At 36.9% G+C, this 13,357-nt stretch overlaps 1 protein-coding gene across 11 annotated transcripts in view; it reads right to left on the bottom strand.

Annotated features, from left to right (window-relative positions):
* Positions 1-13,357, bottom strand: part of PRR16 (proline rich 16) — a 198,630-nt gene that overhangs the window by 88,106 nt on the left and 97,167 nt on the right. The window contains exon 2 of one of the 11 annotated variants that reach the window (XM_038551907.1): positions 5,151-5,304. The exons of the other annotated variants lie outside the window; for them this stretch is intronic. The gene's annotated coding sequence lies outside the window, so the exon portion shown is untranslated. The remainder of the gene's footprint in view (positions 1-5,150; positions 5,305-13,357) is intronic. 11 annotated transcript variants of the gene reach the window in all.

Raw genomic sequence — 13,357 nt, 5'->3', positions numbered from 1 at the left:
TTTAAAAAGGTACATCTCATCCATTAGCTAAACCTATAGGTTTTACACTGAAAACTTAACTAGAACTTGGCCATTTCCCACAATCTACACCTCTTGTGCTATGGCAGGTTATATATGACCACAAATTCTTTGAGATTCCCACCAAGAGATAAAGTTTAAATCCCCTACCCTGAAATTGCCCTGTGGCAATTTCAACAAATAGAGTATGACAGAAGTGAAGCTACCCCACTTTTTAGATCTAGGGTTTAAGACATGGCAGCTACCACTTTTGGTCTCTTAATTAAGATACTTGTTTTTGGAGTTGTAACCCACTCTGTACATAGACTGAATAATGTACTGGAAAGGCCATGTCAAGAAGTTCTGAAACCACATGAAGAGAGAGAGAGACAGAGGGATTCACTGAAGCCCAGCCTTCCTGATCTCCCTTCCGAGGCATCAAGCATGATCTGAAATGATCTTGGATCATCCACATTAAGCAGCCAACCAAATACCTCTAAATGATCTTTGCTTGCTCCTCATGAAGCAAAACTGGCCAGCTTAAGTCCCTGAAGACATGTTTGACCCACAGAAATGTGACATAGTATAAACTGGCTGTTTTTTTTTTTTTTTTAAGATTGACTGATTGATTGATGATAGACATAGAGAGAGAGAGAGAGAAGCAGAGACACAGGAGGAGGGAGAAGCAGGCTCCATGCCGGAAGCCCAACGTGGGACTCGATCCCGGGACTCCAGCATCGCGCCCTGGACCAAAGGCAGGTGCTAAACTGCTGAGCCACCCAGGGATACCCCAACTGGCTGTTTTTATAAGCCACTAAATTTGGGATAATTTGATCCAAAGTAATGGATAACAAGAACCATCATGCTTTCCCAAGGAATCATCACTCTTCTGTTGGATGACTTCAAAGCCTTTTAACTGATCTCTGATCTCCTTGATTCCAAGCTTGGCCTTCCCATTTGCTTCTTTACGAAGAAGCCACAGTAACTCTTAAAAATACTATATCACTCATCTCCTGAAAACCCTCCAAAGGATTCCTACCTAATGGCGGTTAATAACCAGGTCTTATAATAAGGTTGATAGACAACGTGATCTGAACCTCCTCTGCTGTTCTGACTTTTCATCCTACCATGTTTCCCCATACCTGTGTGCTTCAGCCATACTGGCTTTTCTGAAGCTGCCGGGACACATCAAGCATACTCCCATTGCATTAGCCACTGCATTTGCATTTACTAGTCCCTCTACCCAGGAGAGGTCTCATCCTTGGTCAACCACATGGCTCCCTCCTTTAGTTCCATCCATTATCTGGTTAAATTGCTTCTTCTAGGAGAAAATATTGATGACCATGACCTATTAAATAACATCCCAACATTCCCACTCCAGTGAACTCTATATTCTCATACTGATTTTTTCCCCAAACCATGTGATTCAGCCATTTATATTACCTATATACCTTGTTTATTTATTTTCTGTTTCATCCCTTTGTGTATAATTTTATTGCACTGGTATTATTCTTAAAAACTACATATTTTAAAATCTTAGTTGTTTTTAAATTTACAGAAAAATTATGTTTATAACCTTTGAGAATCCATTTTTTCATTGAATAGTTTATTACTAAGATTTATCCATGTCATTGGATTTTGCTAAGGTTATTCATTTTGCCTATGGTATTATTTTGTGAATACACAATAAATTACATCATCTCCTCTTATGCTCATTCACATTGAGATGGTTTTCAAATTTGCTACTGTGAACAGTGCTACTATGAATATTACTGTACATGTCTCTATGCACATGTGCAAGAGTTTCCACTGGTAAAATAAAGCCTAAGTGGTAGGTTATTTAATGTTATGCTTTTCCATTATTCTTTGTACCAGGTCATGGTTCATGTTTCTACTGAAAACCATCTGAGCTTCTTCAGTCCCTCTGTTATACATCTGGACCAATATATTTAACTATGCAGGACATCTAGTGGCTGCCTTTTTCACCAGCTACCCTACCTTTCTTCTGCCAACAGTACCCTAATTTTCCCTTGATAAACTCAATTTTCCATTTTCAGAAGTTCAGGTGGGTGTGACAGCCAGCTCTAGGATTGAAACTGACTGGCAGAAACCATTCAATACATCCCATCCTCTCAACCCACAGTAATGCCTTCAAAGATAGCGAGGTAAACTGTTTAGAGACATTCGTTGGAACTTCTGGGAGGAAGACTTTTATTACTCTTCTATGGAATTGACTACAGAGGTACTCTCATCTCCTGGATGAAAGAGGCTTGTAACCTTGAAACAGAACAAACTCTGGGGATGTAGGATCAAGAAACAACAACAGAGAAACCAGGTCCTGGTCACAACTTCAGATCCTCATAAGCCATATCTAAACTTAATCTTCTACCTGGAATTTTACACTGTCTGATCCAATAATCCCTACCACTTTATTTTTTCTTTAACCAGAGTTTCTGTTACATGTCTCATAAAAGCCATAATACATCCCTAATTTTATCTCCAATAGTTCCTTTGCATTAACCTTTCACCCAGCCATTCCCAGCCAGGTCCCTTGTTTCCAAGAGTCCCCTGATATTTATTATATTCTACCTCCCATCTAGCAAATTCCTGCCCATACTTCATAGCCCAGCTTCATTCCCACCTCTTTTATGGACCCTTTCCTAATCATGCTGGAACTTCACAGGAAGCATGGTTCTGCTTTTCTTTGTGGGGTAATGTTCTGTTTTCACCATTTCTTTTAGTCTTATGTTCCAATGGACATCTTCTGCTATGCTGTAGTATGCTTCTTGCCTTGTCCGACTCATAAGCTTGCTGAGTTCAAGGACCATGAGTTTTATTTCATTATCTCTTCCAAGACAGTAAATCCTTATTAATGAACACACTCTATAAAGCATGTCCATGTCTTTTCCATTCTCACTCCTCTTTCTCAGTTTCCAAGGTGCAAGACTCCATGTTGTATGGAAAACCCCAAAAAGCCACCACTGTTAAAACTAAAGCAATGAATTTGCCTTAACCCTTGACTACCAAGTATCTCTCCCCAGTGTATTACACTGGATGCTCTAACAGTCTGTGCACCACTCAACAGTTTTTACAGATATGAAATTTGCAAGCTTTTAAGAGAGCACATTAAAAAAAAAGCACTTTAATGCTCCTAGAGGATAAATTAAACAATTGATTAAAGAACATATTTCATGAATATATAACAGAAAATCTTAGAACATCTAATAAATGTTTACTTATGTATTCACTTATTTTTATTTATTTTCTAAAGGGGGGGAGGTGCAGAGGGAGAGGGAGACAGAGAACCATAAGTAGGCTTCCTGCTGAGTGCTGAGCCCGACATAGGGCTCGATCTCACAACCCTAAGATCATGTCCTGAGCCAAAATCAAGATGCTTAAGTGACTGAGCCATCCAGGCATCCCTGACAAATGTTTATAAACATTTATAAAAAGAGAGAAAAACAACCTCTAAAAGCAGGATCGTGATGAGAAAGATTTATGGAATGGGGCTGTCAAAACATGAGTGGAATGAATGAATCTTACTTAACCCAGAATGAGAACTTAAAAAAAAGAACCATGATTTGAGAAACCAGACAGAAGACCTATTATCAAAGCTTTAAGAAGTGGCTGGTGATTCCATTGTTGTGTTTGTCAGGAGCCAGTGATGACAGCGTTCCAAAAACACTTCACAGTTTTCATAAAATTAGCTAAATTCATTTCACAAAACTTCTCAGATGGTTGTGACAACATAACCTAGTATATCAAGACAGTTAATGTCTAAATCCTATGTGCCAAAAAAGTATCAGAATCACTTAAAAAAAAAGGTTTGTGGTATTGTATGATCTATCATTGCCGAAAAATGTGTAATTCTCACTTTTATGTTACCCTACTCACTACAAAAATGAAAAGTGCTGTAGCCTATACACCATGCTATACAACCCAGACAATAAATCCACAAATATTGAACAGTATTTTCTATTCTGAATTGGTTCCTTTGATAAGGTGATAAAGAAAGTGGAGAGGCTGAGGGGAGACTATTTGGTCCTTTATTTTTTTTATATAGAAACACTAAAATGTGGGGTGTCTGGGTGGCTCAGTGGTTGAGCATCTGCCTCTGGCTCAGGTCGTGTTCCCAGGGTCCTGGGATAGGGTCCCGCATCAGGCTCCCCGCAAGGAGCCTGCTTTTCCCTCTGCCTATGTCTCTGCTTCTCTCTGTGTGTCTCTCATGAATAAATAAAATCTTAAAAAAAAAAAAAAAACACTAGAAAGTCACTTTTACCCCAGATGATTGTATTCTGTTTTCTTTTAAGAAAGATCTTTCTCAAATGTCTGATATCATTGATTAAAATCAATGGCAGAAACTTCATCTCTTGCTCTTTGGTGCTGTGATTCCCTACTAACTGTACAACTGTGTCACCACCTATGGAGCTTTAAAAAGTACATATTGTCTGGGCTTTAGCTCAACCCCATTTTTCCAGAATCTCTTTGGGGACTACCTGGAGACCTACATTTCTAGAAAGCCAGCTGATGAGGGTCACATATTGGCATCTGCAGTCCTGCATCCTGCATCCCTGTATCCTGCCTAGCTCCAGGTGAGTCGTTTTTTCTGGATTCCCCAGGTCTCCTAAAAGATGACTGATATGCAATTAAGTAATTACCTCACAGCAAAGCTTGTAATCATTTGTCCAGCAGGCAGTGGTGACATATGTACAACCACAGAAACAATGTAAGTCCCTGGTAAATTCACTTAAACTAAAGCTTGTGTCATATCATATTATAAATCTACCTTGCAACCATATGAAACACAAACGACTGCCATAATTCTGTAGCCTCCTCCAAAACACATGGCAAACCACAGTGGAGACAAGTGGGAAGGAGAGAAGGCCTGGACAAGATAGGGCCTGGACCAACATGACAGATCATTTATTGCACAGGACTGTCCTCTAGAAGGTAGTCACTTATCTTAATGATAACCTTCCATCCAGCTCTACGAATGCAGTCTAGTCCAGACAAGTGCGATGGGAAAAGCACTGTGGTAGGAAAGTTAACTGAAAAACTAATGGGAGGTCTAGTCCATCGGGTAAGAGGCTCTACTAGACAGGTTGTCAGGGCCTGTCTTAGACAGTGTGTACTGTTATAACAAAATACCATACCCTGGGTGACTTAAACAGCAAAAAAATTTCTCTCTCCTGGTTCTAGAGGCTCAGAAGGCCAGCCAACATCCCTCGTGGGTTGCAGATGGCCTTCTATCTTCTTGTATCCTCACGTGGCAGAGAGAGGAGAAAGAACAGGCTCTCAGGTCTCTTCCTATAAGGGTATAAATTTCATCATTAGGACCTCACCCTCATGACCTCATTTATTTTTTTTTTAAAGATTTTATTTATTTATTCATGAGGGACAGAGAGAGAGAGAAAGAGAGAGGCAGAGACACAGGCAGAGGGAGAAGCAGGCTCCATGCCGGGAGCCTGATGTGGGACTCAATCCCATGTCTCCAGGAACTCACCCTGGGCTGAAGGCGGCGCTAAACCGCTGAGCCACCCGGGCTGCCCTCATGACCTCATTTAAAATTAGGTTGCCTCTCAGAGGGCCCACCTCCTAATATCAGGAGTTAGGACTTCCACACAAGAATTTGGAGATACATAAACATTCAGCTCATGACAGGGCCCTAGGCAAGCAGACTAGATCTCAGAAACAAACAAACAACAAACAAAAAAACTAGCCCAGGAAGCCAGCAACACAGACTGGGTATGAATTCTGAAGTTAAAGAGTTTGTACTGCCAATGAATAGGCACAAGAGTGCTATTAGAGTCTTAAATGACATGTACAAGATATTTGGTTTAGGACAATAGGTTTGCTCCTCTACACCAATTTCTAAAATAAAAAATAAAAAAAGCATAACAGGGATCCCTGGGTGGCGCAGCGGTTTAGCGCCTGCCTTTGGCCCAGAGCGTGATCCTGGTAGACCCGGGATCGAATCCCACATTGGGCTCCCGGTGCTTGGAGCCTGCTTCTCCCTCTGCCTGTGTCCCTGCCTCTCTCTCTCTCTCTCTGTGACTATCATAAAAAAAAAAAAAAAAAAAGCATAACACACACTAATTTGATCAGCATGAGAGACCAAACTCAAACTGCTGAAAAGCAGTTTACTTAAGAATTATGCAGGAGCTAAGTATGCCTCAGGAACAGAAAGAAAAATAACTGATAGAACTTCATAAGACATATAAGAAAATCACCTTTAAAAAAAACAATTTAAGAGTAATATATCAAAGACCAGAGTGAAGCCTAAGCACAGCAGGATGCTGGCTAAGTTAAGGTAAAAGTGCTTTTCTGATTGAATTCATAGTGAATTGCTTCTAGAATATGTATGGGAAGCAATTCGAGAACTGTTAACAGCTCTCACTTCCCAGGAGGAGTGAGAGGCAGAGACTATTCTCATTGCAAAATGAATGCCCTTTTGAAGCTTAAATTTTATAGAATGTTTACCAATAAACTACTTTAAATTACAGAATGTTTATCTATAAACTATTTAAAAATTATATGAATTTGAAAACCAGAGAGAGTGCTTCAATTTCTCACTTTGTTTTTTATATATACAAACACAACCATATTTTGAAGTCTGTGATCAAAAACCTCGCATCAGCAGAGAACATACTTCAGCAAAAGACATTTTTCTAAAGAGTTGTAGGGCCAAGAAATTCTAAACTGTTGGTGCAAACACCATCAAAACAAAATATGTAAAACTCAATAGGATACAAAAACACATGTCAGTCAAGCTACTGTTTTGGTGACATCTACTAGAATGGGCAGAGTAAGTCACCCACTCAGTCAACCGTGACTTTTTATCATTTAACACAGAACATGCCATGATCCATGTGTGAATAGTCTAAATCAGACCTGTCAAAATTTAGGGAGAAAACTATTCAGGATAAATTGCAATGTCAAAATACTGTGAAAGAAATCCATTTGTGAGCCAACTGCAACGTTAATTGTACTTATAATACGCCCAGTATGCAAAACAATGAAATTGAATGGTATTTTAGAGAGATCGGGTTTTGAGACAGTAACTACTAAGGCTTATCATGCATGTTAAAATTAACAACGATATTTCTTAGCCAGCACTCTTCCATCCCACAAATCTTTAAGTGGCGAGCATTATTTCTTTTTATTTTACGTGTAAGGCCAGAAATTTGCTACGGATCTCACAGACAGAAAGTGGTAGAGAAAGAAGTCACAGTCCGGCTTCATTACAAACACCTATGATCTTTCCAGGTCACATTTCAATGAATTACACATCCATTGGAACATAGCAGGACATGTTCTTTTTGAAACTACTAGTTTTCCAATGGTTCTCGTTGTTTAGGCAAGGTTAAATCAGATTATCTGGTCTGAATTTAAGAGTACAGAACCTTAAAATGTCTTTTCATCTCAGTGCATGTATAATGACATCAATTTACCATTTGGTTTTTCAAGATTATACCTCACTTTAATATTTTTTAAATCCTTTTGCCCCAGTTAACTTCTAATATATTACACATGAAGAAAGTGAAAAACAGCCAGCATTTTAGCACAAGTACAAAACACATACATTTAAGTGGATCACCAGTATATTAGATACCCAGAAAATGTTACAACCCATTATGCCACTGCACACATCTGATCTTTCAACTGTGGATTACTAACACAAGACAATAAAAAATTTTATGTTAATTTGTACCATAGCGTGCTATAATCCAAAGATAACCAAAACCAAAATTACCAAATCCTACATATTTTACTGATGTCATAATTAAGTATGCAAGCTGTATCTCCTTCACATAAAGCAACCACTAAAATTCCCTACAGAAATTGTATAAAAACAATTGGAAAATACTGACACTTAGTATCATTTGTTAAAGGGATTTATATATGTGGTTTTAAAAAAGCATCACTACCCAATTGCTTCCCAGGAGGATATGACTAATCCTTCCTTAAAATAATAGGCGAGATCATATTCAAAGTTACATATGGAACTAACATTAGAGCCTAGTGACAAGTTATCTATTTTGTTTCAAAATTTTCTATGTCAAAAACACAGAAGAAGAGTTAGCATCCTATTTATAATCCTCCCAAAAGCCTGTTATCTTTCCATACTACATGTCACTTTTATGAAGGAAGAATTTACCTCCAACTCATCATACCAATTTACTTGTTAATGATCTTTCAACCTTTAGGTGAAAAAAAATCTCAGGGCCATTATTCTGTCTTGTGAAAGAATAGATTGTTTCCCTTACTTTATTTTCAGCTTTACTGACATAATTGACAAAACTGTAATATATTTAAGTGTATAACATTATGATCTGATGCGTGTATACACCGTGAAAACATTTCCACAATCAAGTTAATTAACATACAGATTAGGGATGCCTGGGTGGCTCAGCAGTTGAGCGGGCCGCCTTTGGCTCAGGGCCTGATCCCGGATTCCCCGGATAGAGTCCCACATCGGGCTCCTTGCATGGAACCTGCTTCTCCTCCCTCTGCCTGTGGGAGAGGCATGAATAAATAAATGTGTGTCTCTTTCTGTGTCTCTTTTTCTGTGTCTCTCATGAATAAATAAATAAAATCTTTTAAAAAATTAACATAGATTAGACTATTTTAAACAATAGTTTTAAAAATTTCTTATTTTTAAATTTTAATATCCAAAAAACATGGAAATGCTTAAATAACTTTAAATTAAAAAAAAAACCCTGATATAGTAAAATATCTCACTTGTAATAAAAAGTTCCCATACTTTGGTAGGTGACCTCTAACCCATACCATCCCTGATTCTTGGGAATCTGAAATATTTTCTAATATAAGCATGTAGAATGAGTTCCAAAACTACTTTTCCGATGTACTTATGTACAAGAATCCTAACTTTGAAAAACATATTACATATTTTAAAGAATGCTAAAAAATTCAAACTGTCAATAATCTAATTATCAGATATAGTTCATATTTCTTCTAATAAGCATTTAATGAATCTAAATGTAATTATATATCACAATTCCTATTTAAGAATGCCAAAGAAACCACAGGAATTATAATTATATATAATCAAACCCTTTGTTTTGCATGAGAAAATGAATATCCAGAACTGCCAGAGATTTGCCTAAAGTATTAGTGTTGGCAGTGATTTTTTTTTTTTTTTGGATTTGACACTAAAAGTAGAGACAACAAAAGAAAAAAATAAGCAAATGGAACTATATAAAACTAAAAGGTTTCTTTCTTTTTTTTTTTTTTTTAGAGAGATTATTTATTTATTCAAGAGAGAGCACAAAGAGTGCCGGAAGAAGACACAGAGGCAGAGGGAGAAGCAGACTCCCCACTGAGCAGGGAGCCAACATGGGACTCCAGCCCAGGACCCTGAGATCATGACCTGAGCCAAAGGCAGACATTTAACTGACTGAGTCATCCAGGTGCTCCCAAACTAAAATGTTTCTGCATAACAAAGAAAACAGCAAACAAAATAAAAGCAATATATGCAATGGGAGAAAATATTTACCCTGTATCTGATAAGGGGCTAAAATCCAAAATATATAAGGATCTTAAAAAACTCAATAGCAAAAACCCAAATAATTGGATTGGAAAATAGGCAAAAAAAAAAAAAAAAAAAAAAAAAAAAAAAAAACCTGGATAGCCATTTCTTCAAAAAAGATACACAAATGGCCAATAGGTACATGCAAAGATGCTCAACATGACCAATTGTTAGGGGAAAGCAAATCAAAACCCCAATGATACATTACCTCACACTTACTAGGACGACTAGTATCAAAAAACCCCAAAATAACAAGTGTTCAGAAGAATGGGGAAAAAACGGCAACTCAGGTTACTTGTTGGTCGGAATATAAATTGCTACAATGAATATGGAAAACAGTATCATGATTCCTCAGAAAATTAAAAATAGAACTGCCATTTGATTCAGCAATCCTATTTCTGGGTAAACTGAAAGGAATTAAAATAAGTATCTTGAGCAGATATTTATATTCCCATGTTCACTGCAGCCTCATTTTAAATAGGCAAAATACGTAAACATGGTTAAATGCCCATTAGCAAATGAGTGGATAAAGAAAATGTGATATATACACACACACACACAGCCAATGAAATATTAGCCTTTATTTTTTTAAAGAATTTATTTATTTGAGAGACAGAACACAAGGAGTGGGTAGAGAGGTGTGTAGAGGGACTATTAGACTATATATATATATATATATATATATATATAGGGACTATATATCCCTGTGTGGGGCTTGATCCCAGGATCCTGGGATCATACCTGAGGCTAAGGCAGACACTTAACCAACTGAGCCATCCAAGCACCCCAAACTATTAGCCTTTAAAAGAAAGGAAATCCTGCCATTGTGACAACATAGTTAAAACTGGAGGATGTTACACTAAATAAAATAAACCAAAGAAAGGCAAATACTACATAATCTCACTTACATATGGATTCTAAAAAAAAATAAGTCAGAGAGTAGAAGGGTGGTTAATGAACAGGCTGAGGGTTCAGAAAAAGGCAGATATTGGTTAGATAGTATAAACTTCTAGTTATATTATAAAGAGGTTCTAGAGACTGAAAGTATAGCATCAAGACTATAGTTCATAAAAATGTATATTTAAAATTTGTTGACACTGATCTCAAGTGTTCTTACCACACATACACAAAAGGATAACTATGAGAGGTGATGGATATACTAATCAGCTTAACTGTGGCAATCATTTCACAGTGTGTGTGTGTGTGTGTGTATGTATGTACACACACATAATCTCAAAATATCACATTGTACACCTTAAATACATACATTTTTATTTGCCAATAATGCATCAATAACGCTAGTGGGAAAAAAAAAAGCTAACAAATAACAGTCATTTATTTGGAGCCGGGTGTCCTGAAAGCCAGTCCTTATCTCTTTTCATCTTATCAAGGTAACAGTAATGATAATGTAAAGCAATTGGCAAAGAAAAATAAGAAAGCACAGATACAATAAAATCAAATACCATGATGTAAGTAGAATAAAATAGTGTAAGGAAGAATTGGGAAGTACTTATATATTAAACAGTTATATGCATGTATATACCTAGAATTACGCAGGCTCTTGTGAGCTGTTTTAATATTTGGTCTTCAAAACACATGCATTTCTATATGCTATAGAGGGAGACACAAAAATGGGAATTAAGACGCATTCCTATTTTACACCATTTAAAATGGATTTTCCATTTTAGAAGACTGTGAGTCTTACAATGGTATTGGTGAAAAGTTTGGTGATTATATTCAAAGAATATGACTTGGCTGAAATACAATTCCCTTCCATGGAAGCAAGAGCTCACCATTAAAAAAAAAAAAATCCGTTTTCTAGATGGAAAAAACAATTGTGACTGTGGTCAGACTTACATTTTAGAAGCTAAAATTTTGCCCTCCCACATAGGAAAGAAAGTGACTGAGAAATTCAAACTGATAAAACCTTAAAAAATTTTCTGCCAGATTACATCTATAATTTGTGAACTAGGAAGTTATTCATTTTATAGATCAAGCCCTGTTATAAACATTTGTGGGCTGAAGTTTCATGTCTCCATCAAATTCATATACTAAAGCTTTAACTCTCAATGTGACAGCATTTGGAGTGGAGCCTTTGGAAAGTAATTAGGTTTAGATGATCTCTTACTAAAATCAAGATATGATACAAAGGAAGCAGCATCTAACGGACCATTAAGTAACCCCACCAACTTAAGCAAGTGTGATGAAATTGGTTCTTAGGGCATACACATTATATTTTGGTTATCACTGCTCTTTTTAATGGCCTTACATCATGGTTTAACAAGTCTACATAGGATTTTGTAAGAATGAAAATCTATGTACCTCACATGATCTGTTTTGCTAAAGGGAAGAAAATGATTTACCACTTGGGAATGTGTTTTCTTCTTCATTGTGCATGGCATCTGAAGATGTAGTGGAAAAAGCACAAAAACAAGGCAGAAGAATTAGGTTATATTTTTAGATACATTAGCTGAACAAATTTGTCTTAGACCAACCAGCTGAAATCTCTGTGCTCTCTATACAAGGAGAGAAGTAGTCTGAACTCAGAGTTACCTGGTCTATTCTCTGCACTGTGCGAGCGAGCCCAGAGTCTAGGGGACAAAGCTGATTAATTGAGGAGGCGGGCTCACAACTCAGATTTCCTTATCTGAGTTCTAATCTGTCACTCACCATTAACATGCAGTAGGAGACTCAAAAATCAGTAAGATATTACCACTAAAGAATTTCCTAAGGCATGACATGCAAATGGAAATGAAAGCTAAAGCTACGATAGTTTCTTTAATATTCTTCTGCAAAATTTGTATTACCCTAAGATTTAATATGTCTACAGTGAGAAAGTTGCAGAAGAAATTTGCACACGATTTATTTCTCCAAGGAGGGTCAAAGATCAAGAAACATGGTTTACTTAGTGAATAAAACAATACTAGTTTTTGAATGACGTAATTTCCCAAAATTATTTCTAACTAAAAAACCTGAAAGCCCAATTTTGTGGAATGAGCCATTGCTAGCTTTTCCAAATCCACATACAATTGGAAAATATATTTCTTATTTGCAAGTTCATCTTAAGTGATATGAATGACATGGATTCTGAGTGGTAGAAAGATAAATTTTGTGTTTAAGTACATGTCTTACAATTTCCAGTTGACTTCAGTCCTATTACAAAAGTCAACACCACTGCCCAAAATAATACATATGCCTATTGTCTTGGTCATCTTTGTAATTCATTGGTATTTTACAGGTGATATCAATGTTACATCCACTGACTATCAATAAGAAAGAATAAAGCATCTGGTTACCAATGCAGTCACTTGAAGGAATATAATGACAGTGAGAAAAGAAGTGTTTACCATTAGTCCCTACTGACACCTTCAGTTACACAATGACAGGGACCACTGTCCTGTCCAAAATACACAAATTGAATTTCTAATTAGTATAAGCTTTAGAGGCTCATGAAGTCTTATTGAAATGGTCAGCATTCTAGTCTGCTGCTACTATGAAAGCCATATGTCACTTTTAGTCCCAAATGCCATAAGTGATTATAAATTGGGATCTAAGAGGATGCCTGAGACTCACTTTTGTTTATGGCTCCATCAGCAAGAAAGTTCTCCTCTGATTCTACATGAGTAAGTAAATGCAACAGATATTCTGGATATCCTGCACTGAACCCCCTGTTGGACACAGTCATTCCTCTGATCAAATATGTCTAAATATTCATTACATACATAAGGCATGAGGCTAGCACAAGAGAACGTGTTCTTGTTAACCATGTGAATCTAAAGTGAAATTAAATAACCAGTTAACAGGCACACA

The sequence above is a fragment of the Canis lupus genome, chromosome 11, assembly GCF_011100685.1.
Source record: "Canis lupus familiaris isolate Mischka breed German Shepherd chromosome 11, alternate assembly UU_Cfam_GSD_1.0, whole genome shotgun sequence".
NCBI classification, from domain to species: Eukaryota; Metazoa; Chordata; class Mammalia; order Carnivora; family Canidae; genus Canis; species Canis lupus.
Note: the sequence above shows the minus strand (reverse complement) of the source record. Positions and strands in the feature narration are given on the sequence as shown.